The sequence below is a fragment of the Hyalella azteca genome, unplaced genomic scaffold (genome assembly GCF_000764305.2).
Source record: "Hyalella azteca isolate HAZT.00-mixed unplaced genomic scaffold, Hazt_2.0.2 contig1881, whole genome shotgun sequence".
Taxonomy (NCBI): Eukaryota; Metazoa; Arthropoda; class Malacostraca; order Amphipoda; family Hyalellidae; genus Hyalella; species Hyalella azteca.
In genome coordinates this window covers 82,080-103,323 of record NW_025932176.1, presented here as the reverse complement: position 1 = coordinate 103,323, position 21,244 = coordinate 82,080, and the positions used below count along the sequence as shown (strand labels likewise).

Below are 21,244 nucleotides of genomic sequence, written 5' to 3'. Positions count from 1 at the left end.
CATTGCTTCCTAATAAAGCTTAAACAGGCCGTAGTTTAAATTTCACTCTCGAAATTTCCCTCTCAGTGCAACAGGAACACCTTGCATAGCTGCTTTCTCAACACTCAGGCAATGAAAATAGTGACGATACGTCACTATTTCCAGTGACGATACGTCACTATTTCCACTGACGATACGTCACTATTTCCAGTGACGATACGTCACTATTTCCACTGACGATACGTCACTATTTGCGTCACTGATACGTCCGTCTCTTACCCACGGAACGGACGTAGCACAGATACGCTCGTTGATCGAGTCATACTGGGCCTATACCTTCAAAACAAGTTAAGAGATCGTAAGTTCGTCAGCCAATCATTGACGGCCTTTCAAGCCAAATCCACCAATCATAGACAAGAAAATAGAGCGTAAGTACTTATACGTTCACTTAGCCAGTTTTGAAAGTATGGCCCCTGGTTCGAGATGACTCTCACAAAGGCAAAGAGTGCATCGATATTTGGCCAAAGTATCACTCGTTACACTGAGTGTTCGAGCGCATCGCGAGTTGAAAGTTTTTGGGTCACATTTCCACTTTCGTACGCAAGCATGACGATTTTTCATAAACTCAGCACCGAATTATTAACAATTTGCATACGAATACGGCAAAAGGACACTTAATATTATAAATTTTAGGCCATTTTAAGCCTTTTTAATTATACAAACAATAATATACTTATATATGTACTGGTTAATATTAAAATTAAATATATACCGAGGGTTGGAAACAAACTATAAAGATTGGAACTTCTGCCGTTTCAACGGGCAACGCGCTACATAACAAGAGATAAGAACAGAATAATAAGAATATATATAATTACAAGGAATTGAAATTATAAAATAAATTCATTTTTCTACGTAGAGTATGAATGAAACAACCTGTCGATACATGGACACTTCATTAAATGCGGTTCAGATTAATTTCAATATAAATTACTGAAACACAAGATTTTTATTTGAGAAACTCGAGATTATTAGCAAAAAATCACGATCGCCAGTTAGTTTTCTAGGCCTTTTCTAGGTCGTTGCCAATTCTGCCGCAAAAATAAATTTCCCACCCACTTGAACGAACAGTTGATCGTCTGCCCACTGCACCATGGACAGCTAGCCTGTCCAGGTGTGTAACCTAGTTTTCCAGCATTGCCAAGCATGAGCCCAACTGTCCACGTGCGAAACACGAACTTATTTTTTTCATCCCGTGTCGGGATGAAAAAATTTCATCATCCCCTTATTTCATCATACTGTCGTGCCGACAGTACCAAACACGAGCTTATTTGCCGACAGTGTCAAACACGAGCTTATTGGCCGACAGTGTCAAACACGAGCTTATTTGCCGACAGTGTCAAACACGAGCTTATTTGCCGACAGTACCAAACACGAGCTTATTTGCAGAGAGTACCAAACACGAGCTTATTTGCCCACAGTACCAAACACGAGATCGTTTTTCCATACGGAAACAAACAAGACTTTTATTGCTCACGCGTCTGGTGGTGCGTGACAGCGTGAGGCAGTGTCATTGGATGAGTTATTGGAAGGAAACCAAAGCTTTCTTCACTAATTGGCCACTCATGGAGACAAAAATTAACTAACAAATTTTGCTGAAGAATAAAGCGATGAAAACTCATCATAAACTGTCATTCGTCTAAATAACCACAACTCATACGAAATTCAGACGACTGACAAATTTTGAAAGTAGATAACATGGCTTTAGACCTTTAGTCGATCACAATTATTGACGAGATTTGTTAAGTTCATACACTTGAATGCGAACAAAACATAAACTTGAACTTAAAAATACATATCCATAAATTTCTATGAAGGAAATTTACCCTATCAAAACTAGTGTGCCTATGTCCTATGCGACGTAGGAGGTTCTAGTAGACGCTGTGAAGGAAGGTCTGATGAGCCGGGATTCGGGTGAGCCGGAAGAACTAGTATGGGTAGGTTGGGCAACGCCTGGGACAAGAATTAGGCTCTGCGGCGACTAAAACTAGGCTCAACTGAGGGGAAGTTTCAAGATAAATTAAAATATTCTAGTACACAAATAGAGAAAGTGTGACAATATAAAGCATATAGCAAGATGAAGGAAACAAATGAATTGCCATGCCAGAAAAGATGGTCCAAGCGGAAAAAGATGGTCGAAGATGGTCGAAGTTATTGATTAGGTTAGCAACCTAACCTAACCTAAGTCACCTAACATAACCTAAGGTTATAAGTCAACTAACCTAACCTAACCTAACCTAACCTAGCCTAACCTAAAAGATGGTGGAAGCGGAAAAGATGGAGCGCAGATGTAAGTCTGAGATGGCGGGGCAAGGGCTGAGACAAAAGAGGGAACGGAGGGCGGAGGAGGGGGAGGGGCGAGCTGACCTCCCGCGACCCTGGAGCACCGGAGCAACTCTCACGAACTGGGGCCTTGCTGGGGCCTGTGCCCCCCTCTGCCCTGTGCCCCCTCTGCCCTGTGCCCCCCACTGCCCTGTGCCCCNCTGACGTGCCACAACTCTACCCGCCACTGACGTGCCACAACTCTACCCGCCACTGACGTGCCACAACTCTACCCGCCACTGACGTGCCACAACTCTACCCGCCACTGACGTGCCACAACTCTACCCGCCACTGACGTGCCACAACTCTACCCGCCACTGACGTGCCACAACTCTACCCGCCACTGACGTGCCACAACTCTACCCGCCACTGACGTGCCACAACTCTACCCGCCACTGACGTGCCACAACTCTACCCGCCACTGACGTGCCACAACTCTACCCGCCACTGACGTGCCACAACTCTACCCGCCACTGACGTGCCACAACTCTACCCGCCACTGACGTGTCACAACTCTACCCGCCACTGACGTGCAACAACTTTGACCACGCCATTTAATTAATCGCTAAAAATTACACACCATTTAATTTCTGAAATTTACACACAATTTAATCTCTACAAATTACACACTCATTCTGGGGTTGTTTGGGATGCATAAAAATGTCCATAATTTTCCAGGGCTTTAAACTCGTAAGCCTCGCCTTGCTAAGAAAGTCTACTCTACTTCAGAACTCAACAAAGAAACTATGAAGATTGGCGTCCATTATTCAACAGTCAACGACAAAAAAAATACACAAGCAATAAAAATATGCGTGCATGTGACGTGAATAATCTAATAACATGCATCGGTACATGCAGTTATCCAATGCATTAAATGACATTAAATTAAATAGAGAATTTTCACTATTATCTTTCAAATTGCCCTCAAAGCAAAAAGAAAAATGGACACACGGCAGTTACATACGCACTTGTTCGTAAAGTAATTTAAGCACTTGAATTTTTGTAGAAATTTGCCCACTGCTTTCTGTAGAAAACGATATGTTTTGATAAATATGTCTGATGATTTTTAATTTACTGCCCGTCAGAATAAAAATTAGCATTGTTCTCACCCAAACATTTTTTATATATTGAAATAAATAAAAACAAATATTGCCTCTTTGGGGACTCGCTTTCACGTTATGAGAGTGGGTCAGCCTGACAGTACATAAGCCTTCAGGTAAATGACGTTGAAACAACGTTGATTATGAGTAGATATGGTTGAACATTGTACAATGAAGTTCAAGTTATTTCAACAACAACTGGCTTAAGGGAAGACAGTGCATGCATGGTGAGCGAGTGCACCCAGCCCAGCGAGCTGATCTGCGCTTGATCTGCCATAGAGGGCTCCAGTTAACCACATTCAGATAAATTAATAGATCAAGTTGTCCAAATAAGAACAAACACACTACACGAAGCACAGATACGTGCTTTATTAGCCCTGATACAGCTAAACTGTGTCAGGATGACCCACGCAAGGACAAAAAATGCATCGGTAGTTGGACAAAGTCGTATGATCTCTGCGAGTGGAGCGTCTCTGGTCTCATGCCAGTGTGGAAATAATGGCCACTTGAGCCACAATGACGGGTTGGCGCTCAACTATTAGGACTTATAGCTGGAGCTTTATGAGAGCCCAAGCGCTGGGCAGTCGCGCAGGCGTGCTCGGGATTTAACTTTGATTATTGGCTAAAAATAAATGGGTTATGATTAGCCGTAGACCTCTGCAAGATAGCACGCGAGCGAGCCGTTCTTAAAAGCTCGGTAGTGAAGAGACTCGTCTGCCATAACTCCTTTCTCCAACATCAACCATGCTTGCTTGCCAATCGTACCCTTTAGAGAACCTAACTCACAGTCCAGACGTGGTTTGCAGAAAGTCTACTTTCATCAGAATAAGAAGAACAAGGCTGCTTGTACATAAACTTTGTCTTGATGACAGCGAATAAGTAAGTTCAAAGCAGATGAACGCTCCTGAGTTATGAATGCGTCGGTGAATTCGACCATCACTCGATTTATGAAGCCAGAGTATAGTTACTTACCTTTAAGAATTTTGCGATAGAACACATATTTTCTTATAATTTACCTGGCACCTTATAATTTAAATGGTACTTATATATACATACGACTGTCTAGAATAGTGAATGAATGAATAGTGAATTTGTCTGAATGTATTATAATATTATATATTATTATTGCTCATTCTAGTTCATAATTGGGAACTTATTGCGATTAAAAATTAAATATTTGTGCGTAAAGTTCCAGACGATTCATTTCGTGGAGAAATGAAACGATGCAAAAAATTCTATGAGTATCATGAACTTTTATTAGTCCTAGGAAGTTCGGAACTATTTCATCATTATTGTTGTAAAAGCCTTGATCGTACCTTTACTAATTAAAGTAACTGAATACTGATCGAAGATTTGGACATCCAGGAAAACGTTGATGTATTGAATTAAATGAATATGATAACTATAAAACCATTGCACCACAGAAGTAACTACCAAAACACAAGACATTGAAAATAATACACAAAAGAGGCAAAATAAATCACTTCAAACATAATTCATTTGTATTAATTTAATTAATATTAATTTAGTTGCAATTTTTTTAGTTTGAAATGCTGCTGGAAGCTTAATGCTTAGTTTAAATTTTTCTGGAATTTTCAGTGTAGTTGACACCAGCTTTGTATTGCAGTGGCGGTGTAAGCATTCCCTTCAGACATCGTTGAATTCATCGTTGAATCATCGTTGAATTCAACTCGTGGAATCAGATGATTCAATTACACGTTGTTTCAACGTCATCAGCCTGGTGGGTCGGTGTACATGTACAGGTAGCTCGTTGCACATGTTTCTACCATGCAGAAATAATATATACATGTTGCATATTGGCTTTATATTACGTATATTGGCGCGCTACATGTTGGTAAAATTCTTGCAGTAAAATAATGTCATTTGTTTTGTTCAAAGGCTGCACTGTATATGGTACTATATAGTGCTGTGAATTCTGACCTGATCAAACCGACGTGTATGATGCTTATATTCTGTAAAATATAAAAGTGAATACCCACATACCTGAAGGATCAACTTTTTAAGTGATGAGAGCTGTCATTTCACTCCATCAGCTGGAAGGATTTTTGATGCATATAATGTATTATTTAATGAGCTACTTAAGCGAAGATAAGATTTATCTTATCTTCAACTCTTAATTTAAAGAACGCGTATATCACATCAATAATAGAACTTAAAATATTTATATCGTGCTTCAAATCACGGCAGGTTTCTTTCAGATTCCTATTAATCGTGAACGAAATTTCCATCAAAAATTGTATCAACCTTATAATATATGTCAATAAAGCTCGAGGTGCAATACTACGGACTATAACTGCTCATGTACGTCATCAATATTCCAAGCGTTGCATACGACCGTCCGCAGCGTCTGCTCTGAGACCATAAGTTCCCGCTCCGTTTTTTAGTGATAGCCGAACTTTCACTTGACTTAGTGCTGTATAATTTACAGTTTGCCCCACGGACACGCATTGAGTGCTGAATTCATGCTGAAAAATCCGCCATGGGGGATTGGTAGAAAGTTCCAGATTATTTGGTGGTTATTAAAATGACAAAGAAATTAATTCCTTAGATGTTAATAAGGCAGTTTCGAATCCTGAATCTACAATTCAATTACCATAGTACAGCTATTTTGAATTCTGATGTTTTTGGAGTAACAAAATCTCGATGGGAGAAATTTAATTTGAAGATTCATAACTTAATCGAATTAAAATGGATACATCTTAACCTCTTATATAACATAGAGACGAAAAGCTTCTTGCAAAAAATATGTCTGCCTCCGGTCACATTGATAACGAATTTATTTAACATCTCACATCCTTTATCGGTTATTCGTTCTATTTCCTTTTGTTTTCATTGTAACAATTGTTAAAAACTCTGCGGATAAGTTGTCCTACATCGGCGGCGCTTCTCAGACATACATACAAAGTGACGAGTTTATTACTCATTGGCAATAATTCATCCCAAATATTTAACGACTGCAAAGAAATATGAACTTCATCGCTGAAAATTGTATGTTATGTTATGGCCAGGGACCATACTTTCAAAACTCGCTAAGTGAACGTAAGTATTTACGCTCTATTCTCTTGTCTATATGATTGGTGAATTTTGCTTGAAAGGTCGTCAATGATTGGCTGATGAACTTACGATCTCTTAACTTTTTCTGAAATATAGGTCCTGATGAAGAGACGACACCGCAGAACGAGCGCACGAATTGACAAATGACCCAAGCAGCCAGGAACTGAGGCTCGACAGAGTGTGGTGCGGCGGTGCGCGAGCAGCTTGGACACTTGAAATATTGCCGTCTATACAATAACTCATGGAATTAGCTAGGGGAGCGCCCGCTTGAAATAATCCTTTAAACGCTATTAATGCACCTCACTAAATGAAATAATCTCGGCAATGTGCAGCACCTATGTTCCGCTTCTATAGTCGCAGTGGCAGCTTTAACTTGGCATCACATTCGCTTTATTTTTGTGAGAACATTCGTTTAAATTGAGCGAAGCAGATATAGGCGTCGGGAGATTGCAGCCACTGTAATCACAAGGAAACGCTCCGACTTTCACTGCATGGGACTTCTCTGCAAGCCCGAAATCTTATCCCTGCTTTCATGTAGCTTTTATGGAGGTTAGACTTAACAACTCAGTGTGGACAATAAAACTGACACTGATAATCTCAGGAGAGGATAACTGAACTCTTACCTTAATGATGCATATGTGAATTATTTCACTGTATTATTTGATGTAGAAACGTGTGCTCTCAGATATTCCATCGTCAAATTGTCTCCTTTAGGACTTTTATTGTTCTAAATTAATTAGGTTCTATAGGTTCTACATTAATAACTATAATGTCCATTTAGATTTTGTAGGGAAGTTATAAGATGTTTCAATAAAGCAAAATACGTGTGTTTATTATTCAAATTTTTGATAAATAATGAATAGAAGGCGTTGATTTTCGGATCTAGAAGTAAGTAAATTGGCAAATTGAAATGAAAACTTGGCACGAAAATTGGTGTGGTAGGTACTACCGTACTTGTTTAATGAAGAGATCCCGACAAAGGAATATCAAATGTACTCGTAAATCTGACATTGATTCAGTTGGACAGAAGGTTTCTCTGTATAAAAGTTTTATTGATGGTTAAGTGTTGCATAAAATTCACTTGCTCGATAGTGAATTATAGATATTCGAATCGTCATAGTATATAAAAATTACTTTTGGTAACTAGCTTTTCGATCTTAATGAAAAAACGAACAGGAATACATTGAAAGAAAACAATCTCAGGTCCTTAATCAACTTGTGTAAATGTGATACCAAATGTTGCATGAATATCACATGAGAGAGAGAAGACGCTAAGTGTCGCAGTCTGAGCCAGCACCGCTGCTGTCACTTGCACGCAGCTATGTTCTTCATCAACAACCCTGCGCTATCAACATGAAGAGCTTGTATCTCACCGTATCGCACCGTTCAAGAGCCTTCACGCGTTCCGGCCATCATCAACAGATTAACCTAATACTCAATTCTCCACTGCAGCCACAATATTCAATTACGAAAATGTGTCGCCAATAACATGCTTGTGGGGTATTTTTTGTGCCATATTTTTATCACAAACATTTAGGTAAAGTATGGAGATTCTTCTCTGTCAAATTTGAATATCTATTTATGCAGAAACCACATTGTCGGCTTAAACCGTTGGAAGGGTGTTTCGTGTAAGTGGAGGTTGCAAATCAACGATACGATTATAAAAATTTCCTAAATGTCCAACGATGTTTTCGGTTAGGCGAATAAATGTTCTGTAAAACGGAAAAAACAATTAACGAAAACTTGTAGCTTTCTTCTACTTTTGGGTTAATTGAGTTTAATAAATAATAATTCATAACCAATCAGAAATCATCATGACACCTTTGTTGCTTCTAAATTTACTTATACAAATTCGGATTTCCGAACACAATCTAAGATAAATTTTTAAAACTCCTGAAGGTACTGAAAAAAAAACAGAATGTCCAGACAATAACACAAACTATTGATTTAATTTTCATGAAGCACACCTAATGAATTTATGAGCACTCATCCTGGAAAACCTCGTTGCGCCGCCCTAATGATCAGATTATCCTGCGAAGTTTTGAGTTTGTGTCACCACAGCTGCGGGAGATCATAAAGCAGCATTGCGTGCAGCATTCAGTGCTAAAACGCACCGGCGAAAACTCGATGCAGATTGAGAAGCGTGATTATAGTTTTGAAGCGTGCACAAATTAAGGCTGTGATGGTCCACACAAAAGCGATCCATCATCGCTGCAAGTGATGCAGCAAAACCTTGCCAGACTTTCCATAAGTTCTTAATGCTCTATTGTGCTCCTAATAAACCTGGGACCTGCTATAAAACTGTCAACTCGAGCCAGTCCTTTGCTACAGGAGATCAGACTTTGCACGACACCTCAAGTTTGTGCCTGTCTCACTTGCAATAAAAAAAAATTGGGGTACGAGATCAGCTTTAGTGAACAAATGAAAATTGTTGTAATAGCTTTGAAGTTTTTAAATAAGCAATAGCCTACGTTATGTCCTTTTTAACAGTCGATGGATTCACAAATATCACCAAAGATATTTATAGGGCTGTTCAGTAATATTATATTCATATCCAAAAGTGATGAAAGTATGCCAGCTTAGAAAAATGGTTGGAGGAAAACTATTCTAAAGTTAAACATTGTTGATTCCAAACAATTTACGATATTACTTTGTGGGCATGGCAGAGAAAACTAAAAATTCAGTTTTTTCCTCAACTACAAGATAGAGAAGAAATCTAGGAGATTAAAACCGCAGAGACTGAAACTTGTGCTTAGTTTAATTCATCTTATAGTTTCTTCATTCATATTAAAATAATTTATTGATTCCAATTTCAAAAATACCATTCAAATAAAAGAAACTGATTATAAGTGTACGGTCGTCTTACTACATTTGAATTGTCGTCATTTTATGAAGCAAATATTTTCATGTCATTTCTTCGAACTCTCGAACCTTCGGTCACAAAATGCTACAAGAAAAAGCAGCGCAAATTACTATAGTTATAACTTGCCCCACTAGTAGTTATAAAGCAACAGAACCGAACAGACGACTACGTCACCAAGCGGAAATTGGCCCAAGTATAAAGGCAGGCTGTTATCAAGCAGACCTCGGGGGCAGGCTGACCCAACTACACATTTGCAGTTGTGTGCATAAGCGGCAGATAATAATAATAGGCCTCATTATTCACCGTGACAGATGAAGAAGGTATAACATTGCCGAAGCTTTCTTGATATTGAATGCAAGCCATAATTGAAGGCAACGTCGCTCTGCGGGGCTGCTTGCAAAGAACCAGATGAAGAACTCAGACGGTCGAGTCGTGTTCTGGAGAGAGGGGCATCTCGTGCGTCGAGTGCTGCAGCCCTTCGTGCTTGCAAATTACCTACGACTAGATTGCAGACTGTTCTTTAAGTGGTAACGTCATATTCATGAGTTGGACTTCATTCTTATTTGAGAGGCGAGTGCAGGAGCAGGAGGAGGAAAAAGGGGCACAAATGGCGCCATGAAGCGGGCGTCTTCTCCATCTCTGTCTTGCACAAGAACATCCGTTGGATGAAACGGTCTTAGGTCCCCGCGAGATGCCCAAACGTGTGCATTTGTCAGCTAATTTGTCAGCTACTAGCACGAGAAATAGGTTATATTTCAGGGCTGTTTTCAAGCAAATGAATCAAGCAACATGGGCTGTCATCATTACAGGAGTATAATACCTGACAACTATCACTGAAGGCGTGAACTCCTGAGTTTGTATAATAATATTTAATGATCTTGTGATCTTGGAAAATAATTGTAAAAGGCGCTTACGCTCTATTTTGAAGGCATTAATGGATGTTTGTATTGAAACTCTTGATGGGGTTTGATGTTGTAGCGATGCCAGAAATTTTGGCAGAAAAACAATGCATCTATACCCAAGATTTCTCATGTCTCCTGCTCTTGTGCAATGACGATAATTAGCACACAATTTAAAAGTACTGTAACTACAGATCAATTGAACTTTCCTTGATAGAAACATGGAGTTAGGGCAATTTATTCAATTATTTTAATGCTACGAAGATTCTTTATACAAAAAGCATCGAGAAACTTGTTTGTTGATAGTTAGACCTATCAACAAACATTCACCTCATATAATGTTCACCCCATCAAATCATGATTTCTGCTTTAATAAATTTTTGCGTCAAGTTGACATGATAATTTACCACGTTGTATCAGGCACGATGCATATATCATATAATGCATTCTTAGAACTGCAATTCTCAACGCACAAACGCGACGAGGTATCGAAAGCAACCAGTCAATTTTATTTGTCAGTAATATTACTACACAATTTCAGGTAAGTTGAAGTTGATAAAGTTGAATGAACCCTGAAATGGGAAACCTAAGTGGTGGTTCCAATGTATTACGGAACCTGCGTAACCTCATCGATGAAGAAATCATTTCCCGTAGCCATGTGAGGTGAGGATGGCTAGCAGTACGAGCCTTCGATGGCGTGTCGCAATACCCAACATGTACCCCGACATAAGTTTGGGGTACCACTGTACCCACTGCAGCGAGGTACCACTGTACCCACTGCAGCGAGGTACCACTGTACCCACTGCAGCGAGGTACCACTGTACCCACTGCAGCGAGGCTGGACCCACGGTGTCGTCACGAAGACATGGGTTCAAATAGTGACTAATATATAACAAAGCTAAGGGACTAATAAAGTTACTACTGATATTAAGAGGGCATGTGCTCAGCGATAGTCGCAAAGAAACGATTTAATTCAGATGGAATTGGTGTAACGTGTCCAGATATTTTAATTCAATTTTAAACGTAGTTGTATTTTCAATAAAAATTTTAACGAATCCACATAAAGACTAAAGCAATGCATATTTTGAGAATAATTCTTGATCGATGAAGACAGTGGCAATTATTTGAAAGTGAAGACAGGACAATTTTGTACTGTTTCGTTTATCAAGATGTTCTCGATGAAAGATCATTTAGCTTCCTTGTCTCCTTAGCTTGTAAGTTCGTATCCTTACATTCGACAGAATTATTTCAATGGCTTTCATACGCACTAAGACCATCAATTTTAAAGTAATATATTACAATTAGTTTTGTGTGCCTTGAATAGAATTTATTATTTGAACATAGACCTAAGATTATACTCGACGAGTGCCAGAGGTACAAGAAACATTTTTAATCGATTTTCAAATGCTCCATGAATTTTTGTCTTCTTCTCTGGATTGTCTATAATTACATGGGCAATTTTTAGAATTAATCAATATTTACCATTAGCAATATTGGGAGCAAAGCTCCGATAATGTGATCGCTGACCACATTCCTGTAAGTCGTTTATAGTTGAAGGCAACCTGTGGCTGGATTGGTCGTGGATGCCAACGATCATTCTCAAGAAATGCGATGGTTTCGCCATAATTGGCTCACTATAATAATCGTATTATGGGTTTAGCATAAACATGTCATGGAGGTATATAGTTATAATCATTACTGTCTGCCTTCAACATCGTAAGGATGAGAACCTTTGCCCACCGACTCGACTTCTTTTCTGAATTCTAATTAAAATTACGAAGATATAGTTTCTTAATTTCTATTGCAGTTATCCTCGTCATATATGGACTCTCTTGCATGTGTGCAGGATTCAAACAATAAAAGTTTATGTACATGGTCTATAAATGGCCGTGATGTATTAGTCTAGCCTTCGCTGCTCATTATCAGTTTTAAGATAGTGAACAAAAAACCGTACTGCACATGGAGGGAGGGTGCATGTAGAATCCAGTTGGCCAAGCCTTTATTGATGAAACAACAATCGATGTAAGTAAGTGGTACACCATGGACAAAAAGACAACAATTACATAAAATTAATAGCAACAATTGAAGTTTTTATCTGTCGTGACCACAATATTCTTTGTAAAGTCCGAGAATTCACTGATTAAATCTCGGCTTATCTTGGAAGTCCATATAGTCTTAGCATTAATAATAAAAATGCTGATTATTATTAGCAACTTATTTGAGTGCTGATAGCACTCAAATAAGTTGCCAATGAATTTCGGAAATTTTTCCTACATGTCGTCATGAAACGAAAAGCGTCGTGAAATTTAGTTCCGCTAGCGATACGTTATTGCTTACACTGCCTTCCTTTTCTCAGTTGTCCCGTAAGAACAGCTATGCCGGATTTAATTGCATGTGGGCTTTCTTTCGTATTAATTCAATTTACAGTGTTAAGTTAGGTATACTGTTAAATATAATCAGATTCGTGACAATAAACCTCATCACAAGTGGGTTAATCTTTTTTTAAACTGCTTTCCAGATATCAATAATTATATTAAAAACAAATGCGGAATGAGGGAGAAAGCGGCAAAGGAGTAAAGGAATCTCTACAAAATTCAGCAATGAATAATTTAAATTACAGACGCCCTCGGAAAAATTACTTCAAAAGATACAAAGATGGAGAGAAAACGTAATCTTCATCAGAACAAATTCAGCGCAATCATTTACGCTGCTCGTTAAATTTCGTAAAGCCCTGATTTCTTGACCATAACAAGTCTAACGACAAACTTGACACTCCAAGCGACCGATCGTAGGTGCTGGCGAGAGGCTAAAGCACTGCTCCGCCATTCATGAAAACCATCAATAAAAGTAAGCGCCTGAACTTTGTAACAAACGTCCCTCATTGATGCAATTTACTGTCAGTGGGAACCCGCTTATCTCGGTCCATTTTTGCAATTGATATAGTCTTAAGAAATGACGGGCATGGCGCTAGACTTGACGCCTCGGACCACCGGGCAGACGCTGGCTATTTCAATAGATTCTCGCCAATAATGGCTGCACTTCAGCCCAACGTTTACGACGGTCATAACTAAGCTGTCTGTCTGGTGCGGAGAAGCTTGTGGCAACAAGCTTATTATAACACTTGAATTGTTAATAGATCACCTCAACGAGTGATGCTGCAATGCCTCTTTCAAAAGCCATCACAGTGACTGGTCTCGAATCTTCCCACTGAAGGAGCTTGATGGCGATCCTGACTGCTAATATCGACTGCAGAATAGCACAAAAGTCGGCCATTAAGAGGAAAAAAAGAGCTTAGAGGCAGGTAAACACCTAATGAAGGTGTCTCACATCTCAATTACATCGGCCTAGACACGGCCTATTCCAGACAACTGTTCGAGAAACATGATCGCCCATCTCAGCCACGCTAAATGGGCTTCATGAGCCAACGCATCAATACGTAAAAAAAGTTCCTCCTCTACTGCCGTACAATTGACTTGTAATGGGTAATTGAAGTCTGGCCGACGAATGGATGCATTTCTGTTTTTGGGTACAGTTTTATGGGTGGAACTGAACGGCTGCTATAAATTGGCGCTACTTGGAGTTTTAGTGTCGGCGAAGCTTCCTTTCAACTACAAAAGATATGACGGTTTTTTGAGAGAACAACCTCAAGCTTTCACTGAAGATTCCTGCTTAAGTTTTCATCAGGAATCACGCAATAGTTTATCATTTGGTCCTCTTAAACTTAGGGCAATATGTGTTTGGTAAAAGTCAACAATATTGCTGTATAGATTTTGAACTTCATTCCTAAAAACTATTACCCTTTTCTTCTAAAAGTTTAGATTTTCAACGAAAGTTTTCAGGGAAGATTTTGGATAAGAATACAGGAAATGAAACAGAATGTGGGTTGTAAGAAATAATTCGTCTGCAGATGACAAATATTTTCAAGTTAATTTTTATTTAGTTAATTCAACGTCAAACCAAAATAGATTTTTATTTACAAATTCAACACACACACATTCCACTCAATATTTTTAGGGTTATTTGAAATGAGTTTTCATAAGCTGTATTACATATTTTAAGCAAACAATATATACCAAAATAGCTAGCGTAGTAGCAGGTGACGTTTAAAATATTCTTCGCAAGGTATACGAAAAATAACAGTATTCAGTGACCAAAATATGTCAAAGAATAAGTAGAAAATTCTCAATCATACAAAGCTTAATTTTGTTTCACTGAATTCACGGAGAAAATAAATTTTTTCTTTGCTAGACCAATATTATTTTCCAGATCAAACTTAACGGAGTATTAGATGAAAAAAATTTCTTTTGATCCTGTCGGAATTATTTTTTATCGTACGCCAATACTTAACAAAGACTTTCCTTTATATTTTAATTGCATTTTGGTAGAGATAAATTGACATTGGAAAAACCACTTTCTAAATTAAAAATTATTTACTTTAAAACAACTTCGAAAATTCAGTCAAGTTTCTGGAATTTAACCCTAGCCACTGATCTTTTCAAAAAATCAGGAACTAATAAGGTCTTCTACATGAATTAGGTCTTCTACAAAATTAGCGCGCGTAGAATTTGACAGAAATAGCCACAGCGGAAGCGTAAAACATTGTTTACTCGCGGTGAACTCATCGACGGATGCCTTCAACTTTTTCTCTAACTTTTTATTAAGGGTTCAGATTGGATCAGACTTGTGGTGGGGATCGTGCAGCTGTAACAATAACACCTGAACTTTCCAGCCTTCAATACTGCATCAAGGTTTCTCTCACAAGCTATGAAGATTACTTTGATAAAATGCTTTCGTATCAAAAAAATAAATGACTTCACATGTTCGACGCGATCTCTTCTCTGTAACAAAGACAAAGTCGTAGCATGGCTGCCAAAGCCGTCTAAACTATGAACGCAACGACAGGTTCAAGAAATAAGATTAGAGATCCAAGTACCTCAATCAGCTCATTTTCTTTAATGTTTTAAGATCAGAAAACGTGGATGTTCTTTGTGTTGACAATGCTTACCGCAGAGTACGACGCTTTGGTCCGTTAAATATAGGTTAATGCACTCGCCATTCTTGGATAGCTGAGGCATTCTTATTCCATTAAAAGTAAGAAAATTCATACATTTCTATAAATTCTGCTAAAAATTATTTAGAAACTTATTGTCATCAGGAACGAATGCCCCATCATTATATAAATAATAAATATTTTAATTAAAATAATCTAAACTTATACTAAAAATACGCACCTACGGAACTGGTAAAAGTCCAGTAACGATTTCAAACCATCGTCAGTTGCAAAGATCTGGTCGAAAGGCCACTTTTTTTTATCTGTGAATAAGTGACGAGAAGTATATGAATCGGCGACAGGCTTAAACAGACCTATTATTTAATACCAAAGATACTATACTATACTAAACTTAAATTGAGACGTGGAATCTCGGTATCAGGAGAGCTCAGCGTCTCACAATGCACAAGCTCGCGTGCGTCTCGCGAGACGACATTTACTCTGCGCCTGGAAGAGAGCGGAAGAAGAGCCCTTGTTGTAGTCTCTCTCTCTAGACGTGACACAGGCTCGCTCAAATCTAGCAGAACTTTAAAGAGAGATAATAACAAACCTGCTTCTTTCCGGGACTATTAGAGCTGGTGACACTGGCTGCGCGAGCTGCTCACAGCCTTCATAGACAGAGCTCTGTCAGCGGTTTCATTTACCGTTTGTGCCTTCCCAGACAGAGCTCTGTCAGCGGTTTCATGTCCCGTTTGTGCCTTCCCAGACAGAGCTCTGTCAGCGGTTTCATTTACCGTTTGTGCCTTCCCAGACAGAGCTCTGTCAGCGGTTTCATGTACCGTTTGTGCCTTCCCAGACAGAGCTCTGTCAGCGGTTTCATTTACCGTTTGTGCCTTCCCAGACAGAGCTCTGTCAGCGGTTTCATTTACCGTTTGTGCCTTCCCAGACAGAGCTCTGTCAGCGGTTTCATTTACCGTTTGTGCCTTCCCAGACAGAGCTCTGTCAGCGGTTTCATTTACCGTTTGTGCCTTCCCAGACAGAGCTCTGTCAGCGGTTTCATTTACCGTTNATTTCTCACTCTGAAAGGAAGAAAACGACCACTGCACGCACTTACACAGAGAATTACTCTCAAATAAATTCTCGAAGCACTTTCACCATGAGCGATGGTAAAGTAAAGCGCTGGTACAGTAAAGCGCTGGTAAATTAAAACGATGGTTAAGTAAAGTGATGGTAAATTAAAACGATAGTTAAGTAAAGTGATGGTTAAGTAAAGCGATGGTACAGTAAAGTGATGGTACAGTAAAGCGCTGGTAAATTAAAACGATAGTTAAGTAAAGTGATGGTTAAGTAAAGCGATGGTACAGTAAAGCGCTGGTAAATTAAAGCGATGGTTAAGTATACCGATGGTAAAGTAAATGCCTGGCCGCAGTTAAGCAGTGTTGCATTGTTCCCGAAAGCCGTGCTTATAAAGTAAATAGAGACGTACACTTGAACGACCTTCAAATGACACTCAAATGACACTCTATCCACTTGATAGAGCGTGACCTACCCCTACATAAGGCAAGATCTAAGACCTACCCAGTTCTGTACATGGTCACCTCACTCGGCATTCCTTATACAAACGGCGAGACGTGGCCACACCAGCGCAGGGTAAAGAACTGGTCGTGGGCACCGTAACAATGGAGCGAGAATCGTTCTCGTCACATCTTCTTCAACGCCCACAATGCACTCCAAATGCAGTCAATCGTGATACCATACCCATTGTGAATAGCATGTATTTCATGGTATCGTAACCTTTGTAGTTTTCGTTCGCTTTTAATAATGTCAGCGAATATTACGAAATTTAAAGAGCCCCTAATTTTCTCTGATAATGCACCCTTGAATCGAATTCTCTAACGAATAAATTCAACCATATTGATTGTGCATTGATCCTATAGTGGCTAACATTATAATCTTTTATATTAAGACCTGCATGACTTAAGATAATATGTTTAGACTCCAACCAAATTTAGCAGCTAAACATCGGAAGAAACGATCTCATAGAATGACAACCTCCCAAATTACCCAGTCTCATGTCAAAAGTTTTAAACACTTGATGATGCAGTGGAGTAAGTTTAAAGAGATCGCATGGGCCGCTGTTCCAATTTTAATAACAGTTTCTAGAGATGGTGACGTCGCAGGCCATTAACACAGCTATATAATAGTGACATAAAATATCAACTCAGGCAAACAGAACCCATCCAGTATAGTAATACAATCAAAACATTACATCACGAGATCAAGATGAAAGAAATTACCTAGGAAAATTAAGAAAACGAGCTTACGAACTCCATTTCCGACTTTGGACTTAATAAGAATAAATTATTACAATATAACACCACGTATAACAATATCAACAACGAATTTATTACCTACAAAACAGTAGTGCATGACGATGAAGACAACTGCAAAAAATACGGGAGACGTTCGCCGACAACAGCAGCGTTGCGAATCAAAAGCACACAAAATCTACGATAAAATCAGAAATATATCTATATACTGTATATGTACACCCATAGCAGCAACATAAGTATGACACTAACACTAAAATAGCAGCCAACAACAAAAGCACACTTACAACAGCATCAAGTCAGCACAATAACTATTATACAATTAGAACATCAAGAACAGCCCGTGGATATAGCAAGAGCAGCAGTTCTATATTTATTTCGCCTCTAGCACCGGACACTAGAAAGCGTGCCTAGTCCTGCACATCTCGCTTCTCTAAATACTGCTAACATCTCTAAACTAATCTTACTTCTCTAGACACAACACACTTCAACACTTCTAGACCTATTGCACTTCTCTAGACACAACACACTTCAACACTTCTAGACCTATTTCACTTCTCTAGACACAACACACTTCAACACCTGTCTCTTATACACATCTAGATGTGTATAAGAGACAGTTCCCAGACAGAGCTCTGTCAGCGGTTTCATTTACCGTTTGTGCCTTCCCAGACAGAGCTCTGTCAGCGGTTTCATTTACCGTTTGTGCCTTCCCAGACAGAGCTCTGTTAGCGGTTTCATGTACCGTTTGTGCCTTCCCAGACAGAGCTCTGTCAGCGGTCCAATTCACCGTTTGTGATGAGCATTTCACGAGCTTCTATAACAAAGGCGCGCCTACACAGCAACAACATTGCGCTTGCATAGCTTGGTTAAGATGATGAGGTAATACATATAACCTGCATAAATGCACAAGATTATTTGTTCAATTCTATCAACTGACGTAAAGTTGGGAGAAGTTGAGACCCTCGTCAATATATTGTTTGTGCAATAAGCCATATTCTGGAATTATGGATGCCTTAATTTATTTTATAACTTGGTCAGATTTTATAGCTTATTTTATGTGAGGTAGCCGGTCTGGTTCAACACAACTGTCGTTATTTAAAGTATATTAGGTGTACACAAAGCAAGTAGGTATTGAAAGTAAAAAAAAAGTATTAAACGTAAAAAAGTATTACGCGTAAAAAATATTAAAAGTAAAAAGTTATAATAGTAAAAATATTTAACGTTAAAAAGTATTAGAAGTAAAAAAGTGGACATTTTTTGAGGTTAAATTCTTTCGATAGCGCAAAAAAAATTTTTAGCAGTGCAAATTAAATATATGTACGAAAAGTTATTGAATTACATTTTTTTAAATATTGCTTAATTTATTATCTTCATTCACCGAATGATTGCCCCGGATGCTTTGGTCATTAAGTTCTCAACTAATCCTGATATTCATAGCTTTAGTCAGGGCCATCAAATTCAGATTTAAATAAATCTAAACTTGGTTATCATTGACGGAATAGAATAATTTTAAAGACAGTGTAAAGTTACCTCAAATCGTCGTTAAGTGCTACGTCGTCTGCCTACCTGATGAAGGAAAGATATAATTACTAGCGTAATTTTATGCAGACGAGGTCAATAAATTGCCTTGAATTGCGGCTCAATTTAGATGATTGCTGTTCTGGCTTCATGATTTGTTAAAAATGTATATGTGACTAACAGATTTAGTGTACATGAAATCTGTCAGTCATATGAAAATATTCCTGCAGCTCACCATAAAATCTGTCAGTCACATAAAAATATGTATGTTACTGACAGATTTAGCATAATTACATAAAAAAATCCTTCCGACAAAAAATAAAATATGAATTTTTCTGTTTACCCAATTCATCTGATTCGCTAAACACGTTCAAGATGGACGTAAATTTTGAAAATGGGTTCAAACGGAAGAAATTTCAATAGATATATTTTGTTTCTCGATACAGGTCTTTCAAAGCAGAAATTTTCATAAAATATCGAGTGAAGAGTATAAAAAATCTTTTTGAAATAATCGCTTCTAATTTCTCACTCTGAAAGGAAGAAAACGACCACTGCACGCACTTACACAGAGAATTACTCTCAAATAAATTCTCGAAGCACTTTCACCATGAGCGATGGTAAAGTAAAGCGCTGGTACAGTAAAGCGCTGGTAAATTAAAACGATGGTTAAGTAAAGTGATGGTAAATTAAAACGATAGTTAAGTAAAGTGATGGTTAAGTAAAGCGATGGTACAGTAAAGTGATGGTACAGTAAAGCGCTGGTAAATTAAAACGATAGTTAAGTAAAGTGATGGTTAAGTAAAGCGATGGTACAGTAAAGCGCTGGTAAATTAAAACGATAGTTAAGTAAAGCGATGGTTAAGTAAAGTGATGGTACAGTAAAGCGCTGGTAAATTAAAACGATAGTTAAGTAAAGCGATGGTTAAGTAAAGTGATGNCTAGACGCGCCTCAATACTCTAGACGCGCCTCAATACTCTAGACGCGCCTCAATACTCTAGACGTGCCTCAATACTCTAGACACACCTCTATACTCTAGACGCGCCTCAATACTCTAGACGCATCTGTCAAGCGGATCGAAATAGAATGATTGATGAGGATCGTCTAATTCTTCCACCACTTCATTTCTGTAATAAAAATTTCTGCATTCGTTGGTGCACTTGGCCCGTATAAGAACTTGCCAGGGCATATTCGAGTATACACTACTTTTTCCGCCCAAAATATTCTTCATGATAATTGATAATTATTACATAAATAATTTATAACACTTCTTATAGCGAGCTCCTCATTGAGCAAAGGTATAGTTTCCACACGGGCGATGCCCTTGTTAAATAGCGCAACAGATCCTATGGATTAAAGCGCTGGAACATGAAGGTCGACGCTAATTCCCGACAAGAACATTTACGCACATCAGTCGATCATTCGGCCTCGCTATAGTAGCATCCACGTGCGCTCAAGACTTTTGACTTTTAAACTAAAGTAGAAGACAACTGAAAATAAATAGGTAATTTTCCGTTAACCTCCATATTCAATGCAATTTCATATGGACCTCTAGACTCTAGAGTATTGGATACTGAAATCGATCTCAATTCCGCACATTCATCTAATCGATAACTCGTGCCACTAGTGAGTGTTTTCAGTTCGACTGAAACGGTACTCAATCATTGCCTCATTGAAGCAGATACTTTCGCAGTCATTACAGCCTTACAGGAATATGTAAAATTATGCCGGGCCTGGAAATTTGTTGAGATAACTACTTCTTATACGCATTGAAATCGCCAACAATGAAAATGATACCGAGAAATACAAAGTGAAACGTTCATAACGAATTAGCAGGACTGCTAGGACAATTCTATTGGGCTCAAATTGACACTCCTCGCGGCAAATTTTATAACCGTTTTGGAGTTCACCTAAAATGTAGTTAACAAGTTAACATCTACTTATCTCGCAGTTAAGGCAACATGAAGTTTTTTCTTAAAAAATGATGAGAATAATTGCAAAAAAACGGTCAAAAATTCTAACTTGTAAAGTTGTGAAGAATCACATGTTTCACTAGTCATTCCTGACGAGTGAGATCCAGACGACCACAAAACAGTTTTGAGTCTAT

General features: G+C 38.5%; 1 protein-coding gene across 1 annotated transcript in view; it reads right to left on the bottom strand.

The window, feature by feature from the left end:
- LOC108678511 (protein limb expression 1 homolog) overlaps nucleotides 1-21,244 on the bottom strand; it is a 45,571-nt gene that overhangs the window by 23,299 nt on the left and 1,028 nt on the right. The gene's annotated exons all lie outside the window — the stretch shown is intronic.